This window comes from Sphaerodactylus townsendi, linkage group LG11 (assembly GCF_021028975.2).
Source record: "Sphaerodactylus townsendi isolate TG3544 linkage group LG11, MPM_Stown_v2.3, whole genome shotgun sequence".
Classification (NCBI taxonomy): Eukaryota; Metazoa; Chordata; class Lepidosauria; order Squamata; family Sphaerodactylidae; genus Sphaerodactylus; species Sphaerodactylus townsendi.
The window spans coordinates 21,814,352-21,824,310 of NC_059435.1; the positions used below are offsets into that span (position 1 = coordinate 21,814,352).

General features: G+C 44.1%; 1 long non-coding RNA gene across 1 annotated transcript in view; it reads right to left on the reverse strand.

The window, feature by feature from the left end:
- Positions 1-667: 667 nt before the first annotated feature.
- LOC125440787 overlaps positions 668-9,959 on the reverse strand; it is a 17,548-nt gene continuing 8,256 nt past the window's right edge. The window contains exon 3 of the long non-coding RNA XR_007245748.1: positions 668-728. This is a non-coding gene — a long non-coding RNA (uncharacterized LOC125440787). The remainder of the gene's footprint in view (positions 729-9,959) is intronic.

Here is a 9,959-nt window from a genome sequence, read left to right on the forward strand (position 1 = left end):
ATAAAAATAGGTTGGATCTCATGGACAGCAGCAAGATGGTTCACTGGTATTGTTTTAAAAAAATCTGTCGGATCTCGCAGACAACAGCAGGATAATTCATTGGCAGTATTTCATTGCTGGTTGGAAATTACCCCTCTTTTATGATTGTTTTGAAAGAAAAAACGCCTGCTTGTACAATGGGTTTGCCACACATGATCATTCTGCATTTGCATGAGCTGATTCTCTTAATGGTTTGCAACTTTAAGTTATGCATTGTGGCTAGGCAAGTATTTGGACATCTCACTTTAGGACACTATGCAGTGCTAGCTTTGATTGAAATCAGTGGGCTTACACTGGAGTAACTGCAAGTTTGTATTATAAATGATCCAAATGGGTGCTTAGGATGAGTATGCATTGCCTACTCTTAAAGGCCTGGGGAATTACATCCTTTATGAATTGTACTTCTAGTCACTTGACCAAAGCAAACGATTAAACACCCCTCCCCCCCTCCCCCCAAAAAAATTCTGTCGATCTCCATGTGCTTTGTAAACTAGGGGTCTTCTGCCATCTGCAATCCAGTCACAGAGGTCTTCCATCAAAGATCGTACAATGTGAAAGAACCTTGCAGAAGTTACTTTCACAGCATTGCAAGACCGACCTTGAAAATATGATGTTTCTCTGGCTTCTTTTGTTCTGTTTGTTTCGATGTCTTTGAAATTCTGCTCCCTCCTTGCTTGCCTGCATGCCCTCTGTTAAAAAAAATTGTAGCACATATTTATATCTTGGTGGTTGTGTTGCCAAGGAGTCCTGAAAGAAAGCAGAGCTGAGATAACTTCTAATCCACCTTTCTGTGATAATGTGGCGCAAGTGAAAAAAGCCAGGGTTCCTCTCTCTACACTGAGGTAAGGCTGGGGGCCTTTAATAGACGCCGTAGACAAGAAGGTTCCCGAGGGCAGCCTTGGACTGGAAGCGAAGAATCTGTTTCTAGAGAGCCATGAGTTGAGTTTTTAGAAAACGGTGATCTGTTGAGTTGTGGACAACGATGGTGTCTTTTGAGGAACAAATATCAATGCAGCGGGCATTGCATGATGGGTAAAGGGTCTGAAAATCTATGCAATCATGATCTGGTGGAACGCTAAAGTTGACATTTCCTTTTTTAAAAAGTGAGAGTGATGTGGCTGTGGTTCAGTGCATCTGCTTGGCATGCAAAAGTTCTCAGGCTCAGTTGGCAGCATCTCCAGTTATGAGGATATGGCATTAGGTGATGGGAAAGAGTACAGACCCTGGAGAGCAGCTGCCAGTCTGAGTAGACACTATTGACTTAAATGGACTAATGGTCTGATTCAGTGTCAGGCAGATTCATGGCTATCCATTTGAAGATGGGGCACAAAGGTTTTAGATGAGAAGTCCACCAACCTTTCAATGGGACGTCTCCCATTTAATTGTGCCCTGCCTCTCCATTGTACAGGAGCTGCATGGTGCAGTGGTTAAGTGCTTGCATTGCCACTCACACGGTCAGGAGTTTGAGCCCCCTGTGGGTCAGATATCCTGGCAGCTGGTTCATTGTCAACTCAGCCATCCATCCATTCCTTGGTTGGTAAATGAGTACCTAGCACACAGCTAGGGGGTAAAGAATAGCTGGGGAAAGCAATGGCAAACTACCCCACAAAAACGGCTTGCCTATGAAATCACGTCTTGCAGTGGTACCCCAGGGTCGAACACAACTGAAGGGGAAACTTTACCTTTACCTTTTCTCCATTCATTGTACTGACAACTTATACAAATTCGTCAGGGCACATAATGTCAACTCACGGATTTCAGTGGGTTTACACTGGGGTAATTCCAACAGGACTGTACATAGTCTGTAGCAGCACAAATACCCGGGAGTCTTGAGGCATCTTAAAGACCTACAGTGGAACCTCGGTTTTCACTGCCTTTGGTTTTCATCAGTTTCGGTTTTCATCGATTTTTTCAGTGAAAAATTTGTCTCGGTTTTCATCGATTTGCAGTAAGGTGCAGGGGTTTGTGGAGAAAAATCACCCGGACAAAGCTGTTGCAGGCCCTTGTTTGCAACTTGTTTAATGACAATGTCTTGCCCCATTTCAGACAAATCTTAAAGAGGCGTCAGAAACAGACCTCTTTGGACAGCTTTCTGGTGCGACATTGATCCACTGGCTCTGAAGCTGGTCCTAGTGTTATTGTTTGTTACTGTTTTCAGCATTAAACACTATGTTTATTCACCAAAAAAAATGTATTTTTGGTATGTTTTTTGGAGTGCCTAGAACGGATTAATTGGATTTACATTGATTCCTATGGAAAATTTTGCCTCGGTTTTCATCGGTTTTGGTTTTCATCGATTCTTTTCGGACGGATTACCAATGAAAATCGAGGCTCCACTGTACACAATTTTAATCCAGAAGAAGCTCTTGGATTCTTGGATTGAAGGACTAGAGTCCTTCAAATGTATTGCATTTGAAATCGGCTTTATCCTTTGGAAACGTGTGCTGTAATGCAATTTTGTAGGTTTTTAAGATGCCACAAGACTTCTGCTTATTTGTGTAAGATTGACACTTCATTGATCAGGCTTGATTTTCATGCTTTGTTCCCCTCAAAGAACAGGAATTGTGCTATTCTACCATGTGCATGGATCATCACTGTCTCATGCCTCGTACAACACATCTCTAACACATTATGTATCTGAACTGCACCATGACATTAAGAAGCAAAAACTTCTCTTTTGGTCTTATGAAGACGTTGCTTTTGAATTTTTCACTAAGATTTACATCACGATTTTTCCTTAAAACAGTGTCTCACCAATCAGTATATGGTCCTTTACTCATGAAATATTAAGGTGAGCACAGAATCTGTCAAATTTCTCATACCTGATTTTTCACATGTTTACATGAAAAGTGATCATGATGATGATTTTAGAAAAACAAATTTGTTCTACATGCTCAGAATTACAGCTCGAATTCTGTTGACTCGCACTTTCATTATTTTAATTTTTTTATTCACTTCCCTTGTACAGCTTGGGGTGGTGGTTAAGACTGGTAGACTCTGATATGGAGAACCAGGTTTCATTCCCCACTTCTCCAAATGAGCAGCAGACTCTCATCTGGTGAACTAGATTTGTTTCCCTGCTCCTACACATGATGCCTGGTGACCTGGGGTTAGTCACAGTTCTTTCAGAACTCTCTCAGCCCCACCTCAGCCTCACAAGGTGTCTGTTGTCAGGAGAAGAAGAGAAAGGAATTTGTAAGCTACCTTGAGTCTCCTTACAGGAGAGAAAAGTGGGGTATAAATCCAAAATCTTCTTCTCCCTTTGCTTATAATCCATCTTTCTCATTGAGTCTCAAGGCAGATCACAAGATTATTTCTATTGCTTTTAACTCATATCAGTGGAACTTTCCTTGGGGTTTTAGTGGAATTTTCAGTGGCTTATTTAGGTTAGATGCTTTGGTTATTTTTTAATGCAATTAAGATTCTGAACTAGTTTCTTTGCTCCCACAGATTGAACCAACTTTTGTCATCTAGTTGGGCTTTTTTCAGCCTGTTGTCCATTGTGCTGCAGTCAATTTCTGCTTCATGGATCCATTTTTTCTTGTGATGAGAGCCACCACACCTAACTTGCACACACTTACAGTTCAATCCTAAGAAAAGTTAAACCCTTCTAAGCACCCTGAAGTCAAGGGACAGACAAGGCTGATGCCTTGTTTAGAACTGAACTGCCAGCCTAGTGTTAACTACAAACATGAAGAAAGCAGGATAATAGGATCAGGCGGACGCAGTTTCCTTCCATTTTATCCAGCCTTTCCACATACACCTTTTGTGCTTTTTTTGGAGACAGGACAGAATGAGGAGAAAATTCTGGCTAAGTGACAGTGGAAAGGCCTGATGTGAGGGATTTTTGATAGATTATTATTGTACAAGTATTATGCAACAGGAGTCAGAAAATGAAGTGATACAAATCCGGTTGTGGACAGAGCTTACAATCCCTCAATGCAGATTCCATTTTGGCTCCATCTCGGGATTCTGATAGACAGTGACATATTTCAGCAAAACAGTTCTGGTACAAGACCCAGGAGATGTCAATGTTTTCTTTTACCACCCCCATCCTCCAACCCAGTATATTGACAATGGGCGTTCACTTGATTACATCAGAACTTAAAAACCGCAAATTTAAAATTCAAAACGACAACCTCTGGGGAATTTCAGCGGTTGACATTTCCCTGCCTGTAAACCTGAGGTAATTTTTGCTGCGGGCAGAGAGTGCAAAGGGAACCTTGTCGCCAAAACAATTGACTCAGCCGCTCGCATTTGCTGCTGAACCCACAGGATACTTCTCAGACTGTTCATTTCAAACCCTTTTTTTTTAAAAAAACCCCCTCCTATTATTAGTATTATTATTATTTTGTTTCTAAGCCTTTGTTGACATTGACAGCTCATCCTTTGGCCATCATTCATCCTGGCTACTGCCAACCTTGGAGAAAATAGAAACCCTGCACCCCTAATCCGATTAGAGGGCCGCCAAATCGAATCTGGCCCCTCTCAGTGTCCCCTCAGCTGGCTGTCATTAGGAGCATCGGCTGGCCTTTGGCGGCGCTCCAAACACCACCTAACTGAATTTGAGATGCTGGAGTCTTGACAGACCAAGGGAGGTAATTGAAGAGTGGTGGGGATCTTGTAAAATTTCCGTCAGTGAGGATTACACAGGGGATCCAGGGGACCCATCTGTGGCACAGACAGGGCACTAAAAAGCCACCGTCTGGGCCCTCACCTTCTCCCTTTTTATTATTATTGATAAAGAGATTTGAAAGAGAGATGTCAAATTAGGGGGAATTAACAAAGAAATAGCATCAGGTTATCAGCCAGAGACCAATGCCCGTTATACATATAGAAACAAAGGCGTCTACTCTATCGTCAGCACATGGGGCCGTTTGAGAGTAATGAATGGGGCCTATTTCTAGGTAAATATGTTCAGAACAGCCTGTAATTGTTTTCCACCTTTATTGGATCCTAAGGCTAAGGAGCAAGGCACTATGCGTTTGCTGATATTGTGTGTATCTCTCTGTGTTAGATACTTTATCATGTAAAGGGGGGGATACCTAGTGGTTAAGTAAGACGTTACAGTGTGTGTGGGGGGGGGGGGAATAGCCCAGATGGTTCATTCTCATTTTTCAGCCAAATTATTCCACTCATTGCTGATCCAGTAGTGTGTGACTAAGCCACTGCTTACACAAACGTATGAAAACTGCCTTGTATTAAGGAAGCCCACTCATCTGTCAAGCTCAGTATTGTCTTCTCCAGGTATCGCCACTATGTAGCTCATGAGTTACGGCCAGTTTGGTGGCTATTCCAGTGCTACTGCATCCCCTCTTGAATAACCAGGCCTCAACATGGCAAGTGGCAGCAAAAAACAATGGGGCACAGCATCACATCACATTCCCACTCTTGTTCTCGTATTTTTGTAGAAAACGAGAGACACCCCCCCCCCCCGCCATGATGTGCCCACTAACATTTGGCCAAAGTGCACATCTCCCCAGCTATGCACTCTGAGCAACCAGTACATGTACAGAAAAGAAAACAGGGACATTCTGGGACTCCACTCCTGATTAACCCAGGCAAAAATGGCACCTGGTCTATGCCATGAGCAAAAATCGTGCTTGGGGGAATGTTTCAGGAAGGGTGAGCTGCAATGGTCGGCAGCTCAGCAGAGTTGAAAACTGACATGACATCAGGTGGGGAGAACAGGGGGGCAGGCAGCGGGGCAGGAAGATCAGGCGGCTGGGAGGGAAAAATAAACTGGTTCTGCTCCTGTGGTGTTTGCATGGGAGCAGGTTCAACGCAAGATTTTGGAAAAGAATGGCCAAATTGGCGATTTTTAAAAATCCCGTGATGAGGGAAATATTGCGGGACAAACCCACGTTAGGATCGGGAACCATGTGAGTTTCTTGGCCAAACCGGGATGTTTCCCTTGCTCAACCCAGAATATTTGGACCATGCAGAAACAACTCTCTGTGCTTATTAGGCGACAGCTTCATTTCTGATGCTCTTCCTAGTGCACATTGTTTCTAGGACAGAACAAGACTTGGTAATATATTTGGGTGCAGTGGGGGAGCAGCTTTAGTTATTTTCCATTATTCAAAAGTAGTTCTTTGTTAAGGGAGGGAAGGTGGCATGGAAAAGCCTGATCTCGACAGATCTAGGAAGCTGGGACAGTACTTGGAAGGGAGACCACCAAGGAAGACTTTGCAGAGGAAGCAGAGGCATAGCTAGAAGAAGAAGAAGAAGAAGAAGAAGAAGCAGAAGAAGAAGAAGAAGAAGAAGAAGAGGAGGAGGAGGAGGAAGAAGAGGAGGAGGAGGAGGAGGAGGAGGAGCTTGGATTTATATCCCCCTTTTCTCTCCTGTAGAAGACTCAAAGGAGCATACAAACTCCTTTCCCTTCCCCCCTCACAACAAACACCCTGTGAGGTGGGTGGGGCTGAGAGAGTTCTGTAGAGCTGTGACTAGCCCAAGGTCACCCAGCTGGCATGTGTGGGAGTGTACAGGCTAATCTGAATTCCCCAGATAAGCCTCCACAGCTCAAGCAGCAGAGTGGGGAATCAAACCCGGTTCCTCCAGATTAGAGTACACCTGCTCTTAACCACTACGCCACTGGGGTGGGGATGCGTTTTGCACAGGGCACGAACCAGTGAGGGTGGAAAATCATCCTGCCCCCTCTCCCTGCAGGAGTTGGGGCTCACAACGTCTCCTGGAAAGTGTAGTTCCCTGGAACTCCTGGAAAGTCTCTCGGAAAGTGCTTTTAAAGGCTGCTTTTAAACTAAGGTAGTTCCCACCAGGCTGCTTGTAAACTAAGGTTAGTGGGGTGCACGGGGGAGCTCAACACTCCCTAGAGCAATGGCCTCTAGTCATTTGCTCACTCTGACTGCCTGCTCTTCTCTCTCTTCACAGGACATAGGAGTTGGTTAGGGAGAAGCTAGATAAGCTATACTCTGGGACCTCCCAATAGGAAGGGTCCCTGTGACGGATTAGGCCTAGGTAAAAAAGTTAATTTTTAGAAGGTGCAGAAAAGCTGGCCTTAGCAACGCTTAATGTAAATGTAGACACCTCCTGATTGGCTGGCGGAGACGCAGTTAGCCTAGATCAGTGGTGGCAAACCTACGGCACGTGTGCCAGAGGTGGCACTCAGAGCCCTCTTTGTGGGCACATGCGCCATCACCCCAGTTTGGGCACTTGGCAGTGGCATAGCATCAAGGGGGCGAGGGCATGACAAGTGTGTTCCAGGAGTGTGACGGGGTGTTTTGGGGTGTTCCAGGGCAGGGCGGGGGCAGATGGGGTGTGTGCCAGAGGCGCAGGGCGCACGCATGCCCCGGACGCAGTTTCCCTTTGCTCCGCCCCTGGCACTCAGTCTCTAAAAGGTTCCCCATCACTGGCCTAGAGCCACAGGTAGGGGGAGCTAGGTGGTATAAAAGCAGGAAGAAGCCTGTCAGAAAGGAATTGGGGAATTGAGACTGTATGGAGAGAGAAACATTTTGAGTAGTCAGACACAGATCGTGTCAGCTCACAGATCCTTCAGTCTGGAGATCGTGTCTACTAGTGGCAGTGAGGTCAGTGAGAGACAGAGAGAGGAAGGCTAGGTGGCCAGATTCCTCTAACGTAATCTCAGACTGTCAGGGTGGAACAGTGGTTGATATAGGCTAGATAGCCTGGTTCTCTGAATTAGGGAAACTTCATGTGGGAGCCCTCCTAAAGTCAGTGACCATTCCCTTTTGTGATAAAGGACGGGTGAACTAGTAGTGTGCTTGACTGCAGGTGGAAAGTTTTCCCTCAAGAGGCACCCGTGGGTGAATAAGTCTGTCTGAAACTGAAACCTGTGATAACTAAGAAACCTGTTCTGCAACCATTACCTGCCTAAAGTAATACTTATGTGCCCCTCTGAACCATCATCCTGAGAAGTTTGTTAAAATAAAAATCCAGTTTTTGTCTTTAAACATTCAAGAGCCTCTCTATGCATTTCATTTGGTGCAGTTTATGGTGGCAGCATTTAAAAACTATAGTTTAGTTTGCCCTGACAGGATTCCTATTTAAAAGGCCTGTGTGTGTGTGTGTGAGTTGAGGAGAGTGCCTTAGGCCAACGAATTCAGCTACTCTAATATCTACCCTCAGAAACAGGCTTCACTCTCTTTTTGGGGCCGCTGTCTTCCCTTAGGGAGTGGGTGCTGTTACAGTCTCCAAAACAGGGGGAAAAAAGATATGTTTAATCGAATGTTTGCCTTCATATTTATGATGACAAGTATATTGTATAGAGCCATAGGCCTTTACAATCTAAAATATATTTAAAGCCTTTGTATATATGTAAAAACAGAACTTTCAGGATTTATGTTTAAGTGCCATTTCTGTGAGAATAAAAATGAGTGGGGGTCCCGAACTAATATAGTCCAGGGCCTCATCCTGACATAATAGAGCCCTCCCTAGCCCAAAAATACATTTCCTATCAAGCTGAACCTCTTTTCTTTTTTTTTAAGATTCCCTCTGGACTTTCTTGCTAGCCGTATGGCCAAGTGCAAAGATCTTGCTTTGTATAATGGTTTAATTATAATGTCAACGTGGATTCATTAGCATGACAGCTGTCAGTAGAAATGGCCAAGTGGGGAGGCTTTCAAAGCCCCGAGGTCAGGGTAATTGATGTAGTGAACAGAATACTGTATTGGCTAAACAATGGGATGGGGCTCTGTGTTGACCTGAGGAGGGCAATCAGTGTTATCAGGGGATCGATAGCGGCTGTATTTTCATCAGCAATCAGAGTGATTCAGCCAGCGAGGAACTTGATTACAACCCTGCAGCAGCCTTTGCATTACTTATTGAAGCTATGGTATACTTTCTCATATAGAACACGGGGGTGGGGGGGATCTTCCTGCCATCTGCAGTGGAGCAAGTCCAAAAGAATGTCCTGTTCTCTAAAACCAGAGGTCACAGCAGTATCAGTGATTCTTAGCAAAGAAAACCACTTTATTGCTTGGTGTGCCTTATGGGATGTTAACACAACCATTTCTAACATGACAACACAAGAATTTATTTCATTAGACTCTTATACTAGCATCCTTATATGGCTTACACAGGTTAAAAGCAATTAAAAACACAATTAAAACATAGCAAAAACATAACAATTAAAATAGCATTAAAATAACCCCAGACTAGCAGCTGTAGAAGGGGTTTCCAGGGAGGCTAGCCAAATGCCTGGGTGTAGGGGAAGGTCTTCTCCATGCATCTAAACCCATAAAGGGTAGGTTCATGGCAGATCCCCAGTAGGAGACTATTCCAGAACCTGGAGGCAATCACAGTGAAAGCCCTGCCATGGACCCCTGCCCCTCAGCAGGAGGAAGGTACCATCAGGAGCACCTCCCCTTTGTGATCCAGGCAGGTACATATGGGCTCAGGTACTCCTGCAGGTGGAGCCCAAGGCATTTAGGGCTTTGTATATCAATGTTAACACCTTGAATTGAGGCTGGGTTAGGGTTAGAATTGAGGCTGGGTTAGGGTTAGAATCACATCCAGAAACAGGTGCTCTGTGATCTTGTGGACTCTGGAGCATAGAACACAGAGAACCTCTGTTTTATCTGGATTTCACCTCAGTTTGCTCAGGTTCACTGATGATTTCTGTTGATGGAAGGGATTTCCATCTGTGGAGCGCAACTTTCTCAACTTCCCTCTCATGATTGTATCTTTCATCTCTTTAAACTTCTTTTTTTTTTACACTTTTATTAATAAAATTAAAATACAATACAACGTTAAATCACTTAGTTTTTACATACAAAGAAAATTACTAAATATAGTTGTACATACATTTAAACTTCTTTTACCAACAGCCATAGACAATTTGATCCAGATTTGGACTGTAATAAAGTCTCAAGGACTTATTTCTTTAAAACATTTATCAGCTCCCTTTCTTGCATATGGAAATCAGAGTAGCTTAGAGCAGG